Source organism: Bidens hawaiensis, unplaced genomic scaffold (genome assembly GCF_021521415.1).
Source record: "Bidens hawaiensis isolate Kalapana, Puna unplaced genomic scaffold, B.hawaiensis_p1.1 tig00003544_1, whole genome shotgun sequence".
NCBI classification, from domain to species: Eukaryota; Viridiplantae; Streptophyta; class Magnoliopsida; order Asterales; family Asteraceae; genus Bidens; species Bidens hawaiensis.
Genome location: NW_027491202.1, coordinates 487,031 through 495,591, shown reverse-complemented (window position 1 = coordinate 495,591; position 8,561 = coordinate 487,031).

Below are 8,561 nucleotides of genomic sequence, written 5' to 3'. Positions count from 1 at the left end.
TATAATATATAGTACACACATGTCATTTGAGTGCTTTCATCGATGTTCATGGATTACGGGATCGTAGTTGACAAAATGCAAAAGTGATAGAGGCAATTAGGTTAAGCCTCGTCTGGATGAGCGAGAGTGTGGGTACTGGGGGTTGGGCCTCATACATTATACATATGAGCATGGGTAATGAGAGGGGCGGGGGGGTTGGTTCCCTTAGAAAACATTTCTTGGACCTATTTTTCATTTGATTAACCCCGACATTATGGTACGAGACGATCCGGCTTAATAGGTTTCTTTGTATTTGTATTTGTTTTTGTATTTGTATTTGTAGTTATTCCAATATTAAGCATCACGTTTATTATGCTAAAAAAAATAGCAAAAAGCCAAAAAGATGTATGTTTATATTCAGTTACGTAATTAGTAGTTCGTTTGTGGTAAAAAAAAGTGATCAATATGTATGTTAGTTGTGCTTATTTAGATGTTTTGTAATAAGCCGGGTGATCGTTTGAGCTACTTAAAAATTTCCCTTCCATACCCTTACACCTAGCCCCGTTACAACCCTTTTTAGGTCCTCTTGATTTGCATTTGTGTCAAAGCAGTTTTATGGATGGATACCTGTTTATGAGTGATATTGAGAGCAGAGTGATACTAGCACATCTTTTGCTAGTCCAGATATTAAACCGAGAGGAGATTTATTATATTATGAGGGGTATGTGTAGAGTCACCCGTCTTCAAGCATGAACGCCTTCTCTGACACAAACTGAAACTACTCTCTGATATTTCTTGGCTTCATCTTTCCATGCAGGAATATAGAATATCTTTTTCTCGTTCAGCACCTGCAAGTCAGCTTGAGACAAATTCACCAAGTGCATTGGATCATACACTCTCAGCAACTCTTGTTCATCTTCATCCTCCATCACCGCTTCAGCTGTTTCACTATCAACATACCACCATTTCAGATTCTTTAGGACATCCTTGGGCATTTGTTTCATCGGCACTTCTTTTAAACACCGGATCGGCTTATACTTCATTATCATCCAAGGTTTGCCATCAGCTCTCATACCTCTGTCTTTGTCTTCAACGAGCTTTCCTTTCTGCGGCTTTAATAACTCAAATTTTTTATCTTTTATACTTTCTTTCCAAACGATTTTCCCAATAATCCTAGCCATATTGTCATCACTCCTGTTTATCAACCACAACTTGGCTAAGTCCTTCACCTCACACTCCGGCAAGGTATTCAACGATCTCAACAATCTCTTGAAATACTGAACTCCGTCAAAACGTTTAATCACAAACAGCCTCAATTGCTCATCATATAACCAGCATATAATCCCCTTCTTCGATTCAGCATATCCTTTGATATTGTAACTCTTCTTGAACATAGTAGGAACCGTCGGTTTCTTTGTCTTTACGAACCATTGAGCATAGCCTTCTTTCCATCTCGGCTGCTCTTCCCATTCAGTCTCATCGCTTCCCATATCTTGACCCATATCTGACTTATCAACTTCAGGAATTTCATGCTCAACGTTTTCTTCCACAATCTCTCCCTCTTCAATCTCACTATCAATTACAATATCAGCCCCTATCTTCTCAATCTCTTCACTCGGTAACACATCGTCGTCATCCACAGTATCATCATCACATAAACTTTCCACATCATCCACTACCACCACATCATCACCCCCTGATTCACCAGTTGCACCAGTAGACTCCCCCTGAGATGTGGAAGTCCCAAGAGCTTGTTCAGTTCTTGGTAACTCACCACCTGCACCTTTCGATGCATTGGGATCATCGTCTCGATCATTACTCTTCTTCGTCCTTAGCTCATCGCCCTTGCAGCTCGTCTCCCCCTGAGATGCTAAGAACTGTTTTAAAGCATCAAAAATTTTACCGTGTTCAATCAGGAGGGACGATGGATCTGATTCTCTGCAACAAGGCGCTGAATAGCGTGAGTCTGGATCAAGTTTATTCTCGACTGTCCTGCCACGACCCTTTCAAGAGCTGCTATCCTGTCTGAGTCAGATAAAGTTGCATCAAAATCAAACCTCATATGAGAAGTGTCTTGAGCATATGGTGGAGGGATTCCCAAAGTAGCCGGAACATCAGAAACAGGCATAAAAGTAACCGCAGGTGGTATCAAAACAGATAACCCTGCAGTGGCAACCAAAGTCGACTCTACGAATCTTGCAACAACCTCCAATGGAGTAAGTGTAGGAGGTGGCAAGGAAACAATTTCTGGAGGCGTAAGCTGAAATGTGGTAGGTGGAATGCCAAACGAAGATGATGTTGTCAACACGGGAACACCCGAGGTGATCGGTCCTGTTATAGTCAACGATGCAGGAACCATAGTCATACCAGATAAGGCGGGTGGAGAGAAACGAACCACCCTTGAGCTTTCACCAGCTCCCGATCCTTCACCCGTTCTTGCCCTTCTCGATCGACCAACCAAACGCTCCAACTCATCCTCAAAATCAGATTCACTGTCATCTGTATCTTTCTTTCTTTTTCCATGAATCTTTTCTTGGGTGACCATTATATGTCTTTCTTCAGCAACATCATTAGCTGAGGAGTCAGAGTTGGTTCTTTCAGAATCAGCTACAGACGTAGCTACCATCGACACATCAACACCAGCAACCTCTGCTACTGAGACCTGAACCTATTCCTCAGGATCAACTCGTTCCATGTCAAAAAATCCTTGGCCACCAAAAGCAGCTTCAAGGTCTACGTGTTCCTCCAGTGCCACAACAGGAGCAGCAGGCAAAACGTGCTGTACCACAGGTGGTGGTTGAGGTGCTTCAGCCTGTTGTGGTGGCGGATCCCGAAACTCGTCCCCACGAGGAGCAACATACGCTGGGTTGATCAAATACCCAAATAGCGGAGTATGTCGTGGACGAAGCTCTGGTTTACTTCGAGCACTCGATGCTCTGCATTGTGCAAATATTCTCTTGCTGACACTCTCTACATAACGAATCGGTCGGCGCTGAGGTAGAGTAGGAGCTACGTGATTCAAGATCATTTGTAAAAACCGTGGATACATCAAGAATCTTTCACGAGCCACCGCTCGTCTCTGACGGTCTATCTCATAAAACACCATCTGACTGAAGCTGTAACGCTTATTGTATGTCAGTGTTGTCATTGCCAACTGCATCGTCGCACCCATCCCGTCTGTACCAGCCTTTCTACCCGACAAGCACACGATCATCACGTGCATGAGAAAACGCCATTGATCCAACAAGAATCCTTTACGTCTCTGAGTGTCACCCAATGGACCAGAATAGCCCATTCTTAAAAATGCACCGTCTCTGAATGGAGCAACAAAGTCTGTAGGATCATCTCTCGATTCATTCCCGAACTGCAAAGCGACCCTTGTCTGTTCTGATGAGAACTGCACCTGCTAATTGTTGACTGTGGCGCGCATGACCGGGGGCTCGACTCTGCAATCATACTCAACCGTCTGCCAGAAGTCTTCTATGTTCGGCAGAGAAATGGGCAGAGTTGTTGTAATAGCATGGTAGATACGCGAGCGAATCAGAAAGTTGATGATCTCGCGATAATCATCAACACCGGTAGCATCCGGGTCCAGTGTGATGTACATATTGTGCCCCGGAAAGAATTGGCGATTGTTATCACCACCTTCGTCACCACCAGCTCCTGCTACAGCTGCCATATCTGCACCACAAACAGTCTAAGTTAGAGAATCGTCAAATCAGATCATAACTTCGCTTTTTACCATGAGCGAAGTTAACATAAACATTAGTGTGCAAGCGAAGTTAGACATAGGGCGAAGTTGAACACAACTTCGCCTATTCAATAACTTCGCCTGACAATAGATTAACTTTTAAATAATATTTAAAGCATCAGGCGAAGTTAAGCCTAAGGTGAAGTTAAGGATAACTTCGCCTAATCATAACTTCGCCCCTTGAACAACTTCGCCCCTGATTAAATAAAATTTAAAGTAACAGGCGAAGTTAAGCCTTAGGCGAAGTTGAGAACAACTTCGCCTAAACTATAACTTCGCCTGAACTGAAACGGCAAAGGTTTAGACGGCCAAACGAGATGTCTTTTGGATAATTTGAAGATTGTAGACTCAACAAAACATGGTTTTATGGAGATCTAGACGATCAAGTTGGTTACGACCACGTTAAAACGAGTTTGGAAAGGGGGTGTTTAAGGTTTGAATGAACGGGTCACTAATCGGACCAAAACGACATCTAATAAGCGTGATCGACACAAATTATGCAATATCCCGACCCTACACACCTTTACTACGGATTGAAATTGAGAAAAATAACAAGGTTTGATTCGATTGACAAGTTCGCCGAGGGTTGTTATGATAAGTTCGCCTGGGTTTTGAAAAATTATGTAAACAGTTGACCAAGTTGACCCTTATATAGGGCTGAACATTACACAGGCGAAGTTAGGGTTAACTTCGCTTACCCCTTAACTTCGCCCTGTAACAAGTTCGCCCTTTCATAACTTCGCTTAGTATGAAACTTACAAAACAGACCCTTATAAATTTGAACTAAGTGCAACTGTCTTTCAAAAACTTCCGTTAAAGATTTAACGTTATGTTCAACTACCAAGTAACCAAGTTTTATACCATAAAATGACATGTGCAATGAAAATTTTCGAAATAAAGTACACGGGATCAAATTTCAGTCTTGATAGGGACTAGCATGTTCTAGAAAAGATCCAAACAGGATTCATACTAATTAAGTGACTGTCACATAGATCCATGTTCAGCTGTCTTATGACATAAAGAAATAGGTTGTAAGCAGGTAAACAACTTAGTATGGTTTTCATCGCTTCTGTGATACGGTAATGAGTTGTCCCTTTAAATCGAGAAGAATTAATTAATATCACTTCTACTTTTACGCACCATAAAAAGCTACCATAACATACAATGACTGTTCTAGAGTCTTTTAGGCCAAATAACTTCACTAGTTAAGCACACAGAAATAGTTTGTGTATCACTTTCCAAGGTTGGATCAATTTTCATAGAAACATTTTATAGAAACTTCTTACGAAGTAGTAGACTTGAAAAATTATATCATCTCCCTAAAAAAAAATTTCAAATTCTATCGCCCCGATCAAGTCAAAGTCATCAGGTAAACGGCTATCCTGAATATCCAATGGATCAGCTGGACCGACCACATACGAATATGCGTCCTTTTAACTAAGTATGAACGACTACTTTTCAGCGAAAGAATAAGAACACATCATAAACCGCCCCAGTCGCTTTTAGTCATCTGGTTAATGGCTATCCTCATAATCTACTGGTAGAAGTAAGGACCAAACACATCCGAAGATATGTCCTTCAAACTGAAGCAACCGACATAATTATAAGCGATAGTGACGTTTTTTTTTAAGTAAGAACGAAAAATACGGTTACTCGGGATTGATCATCCCATTAAACTCAACAAGGTTTTGAAAACGAGTTCTGTCAAACGCTTTAGTAAAAATATCAGCGAAATTATCTAACGAATCAACCTTTTCGAGCACTATTAATTTCTTCTCAGCACAATCCCGTATAAAATGATGACGAATGTCAATGTATTTAGTTTTGATGTGCTTTACGGGATTGTTAGTTACTGAGATCGCTGCAGTGTTATCAATACAAATAGGAGTTTGAGTGAGATTCAGACCGTAATCGCGCAATTGCTGTTGTATCCAAAGAACCTGGGAGCAGCAGTTAGATGCTGCCATGTACTCTGCTTCACAGGTAGAAATGGCTACAGAGGTCTGCTTCTTGCACTGCCATGACACCAATCTTCCTCCCAGAAACTGGCATCCACCTGTTGTCGACTTCCGATTCTGATTGCAACCTCCATAGTCAGAATCCGTGTAAGCAACCAAGTCCAGGTCTCCCCCTTTCGTGTACCACAATCCCAGCTTAGGCTTGCCTTTGAGATGCCGCAGTATTCTCTTCACTCCCTTCATGTGAGATTCCTTTGGGCTTGCCTGAAATCGAGCACAGAGACAAACTGCAAACATAATATCAGGTCTAGATGCAGTTAAATACATTAAAGAACCTATTATTTCTCGATATTGGTGGGGTCCACATCTGTATCACTGTCTGAATCAGCACCCAGTTTGTGGTTGACGCAAACCGGAGTGTCAAATGGAGCGCTGTCCTCCATCTTGAAGCGTTTGAGAAAGTCTTGGACATATTTAGTTTGATGGATGAACATCCCCTCCTTCTTCTGATCAACCTGCAATCCTAAAAAGAAAGTTAATTCACCCATTGCACTCATTTCAAACCTCCTTTTCATGACTTCTTCAAATTCCTGACACATGGCGACTTTTGATGCAGCAAATATGATGTCGTCCACGTAGACTTGAACTAGAAGAAAATCTCCCCCCTTTCTCTTGACAAACAGCGTGCTGTCGATCTTTCCTCTTTCGAAACCATTCTCAAGTAAGTAATCAGACAAGGTTGCGTACCAGGCACGAGGGGCCTGATGTAGTCCATATAGCGCTTTACTCAGCTTGTACACATGATCAGGAAAGTCAGGGTCAGGAAAACCCGAAGGCTGTTCAACGTATACTACCTCATCGACTTTACCATTCAGAAAAGCACTTTTCACGTCTAACTGGAACACCTTCATCTCATTGTGTGCAGCAAAGGCTAAAAATAGTCGAATGGCTTCCAATCTTGCCACAGGAGCAAACACTTCATTGTAGTCAATCCCTTCTTGCTGATTAAACCCTTTTACTACCAGCCTTGCCTTGTTTCTTATGATTATCCCTTTCTCATCTCTCTTACATTTGAAAACCCATTTGGTGCCAATCATATGCACATTCTTCGGTTTTGCAACCAATTTCCATACCTCCATCTTCTCGAACTGGGCTAACTCTTCTTGCATGGCTTCGACCCACGAGCTGTCTTTTAGAGCCATTTGATAGTTCTTTGGTTCAATCTGGCTGATGAAGCAGGTGTACAAGCACTTGTTAATGATACCTGTTTCTTTAATGCTTGTGTAAACACAGGTGTGCTTATTCAAGCTTCGTCTTGTTTGTACACCGTTAGACAGATCACCTATCACATTCTCTAAAGGGTGATTTTTGTGAACTCCAGTAGTCGGAACCAAACTGATTTGCAGATTGTCTTCCAGGTTCGAAGAGAGTTCATCAATGGGCGATTGTTGTTGAGAGTGAAAAGGATTGATAAATTCGTCTACCGTAGAGACAGCAGGAGCATTAACGGCACTTGACGTGGAAGGTTGACTTTCATCGTATCGTGGACGTTGCATAATATTTTCCTCCTCTTCATACATGATCTGTGAAGCAATTTTCTCATCAACTTCTGCACAATCCAAGTAAGGCACATTAAAAGATTTTAACAGTCTATCATAGTTAAAAGCCTCAGCGGGTCCCATGCTAGGTTTTGGTGGTTTGTAACTCGTGATGTCAGTGTTACATACCACTTCAACCCTGCTGTTCGATATATTAAAGAATCTTCGGTTGGGTGTCCCAACAACATATCCGACTAAAATACCCTCGTCGGCTTTCTCACCAAATTTTAAGTTTGTCTTTAATATCGTACATGGGGACCCGAACGGTTCGAGACCATTCAAGTTTGGCTTTCGACCATGCATAAGTTCATATAAAGTTTTATTCAATCTTTTAACAGTTAAAACACGATTAAGGATATAACAGGCTGTTGCGACAGCTTTAGCCCAGAACACCACTGGAAGTTTAGCATCAGCCAGCATGGTTCTGGCTCCTTCAATTAGCGTTCTGTTCTTCCTCTCAGCCACTCCATTTTGTTGCGGAGTATACGGGGCGCTGTACTGGTGGTCTATCCCTTTCTGTAAGCAGAACATCTCCATCTGGTAGTTCTTGAACTCTGTCCCATTGTCTCTCCTGATGTACTTAACATTCCTCCCCACAATATTTTCAACCTTGGTAATCAGGTTAATTACCAACTGAACCGTCTCATCTTTTGTCTTCAGAAAGTATACCCAAGAGTATCGAGAGTAATCATCGGTTATTACCAAGCAGTAGGATGTTCCACCTAGACTCATTACATTCACGGGACCGAAAAGATCCATGTGAAGTAGGTCTAGGGTACTGACTATTGAATTAACCTTCTTGGAGAGATGAGGTTTCTTGTGTTGCTTTCCCTTCTTGCATGATAAGCATTGGTCTTCAAAGTTAAAATTCTTCAAGGGAACACCAAGAACCAGCCCATTCTTGACAATGTAGTTAATTTTTCAAAGATGTATATGCCCCATTCTTCGATGCCATAACTCAGACTCAGATTCAGTTGCTTTTGACAGAAGACATGATTCTTCTATTGCCATCTCTGTTGACCTCATATCCATTACATATGTATTCTTTTCTCTTGGAGCTTTCATCACCACCCATGCCTCTGGTATCTTGAACCAGGATACAGAACTATTGCTTCATTATTAGTAAAGTGCACCGTGTACTCTTTGTCACAAATCTGAGACACGCTCAACAAATTATGCTTCAACTCCTCAACAAAATTCACCTTCTCTAGTTTCATTTTACCATTTGTCACAGTTCCAATACCCGTAATCCTACCACCACTCTCTCCAGCAAAA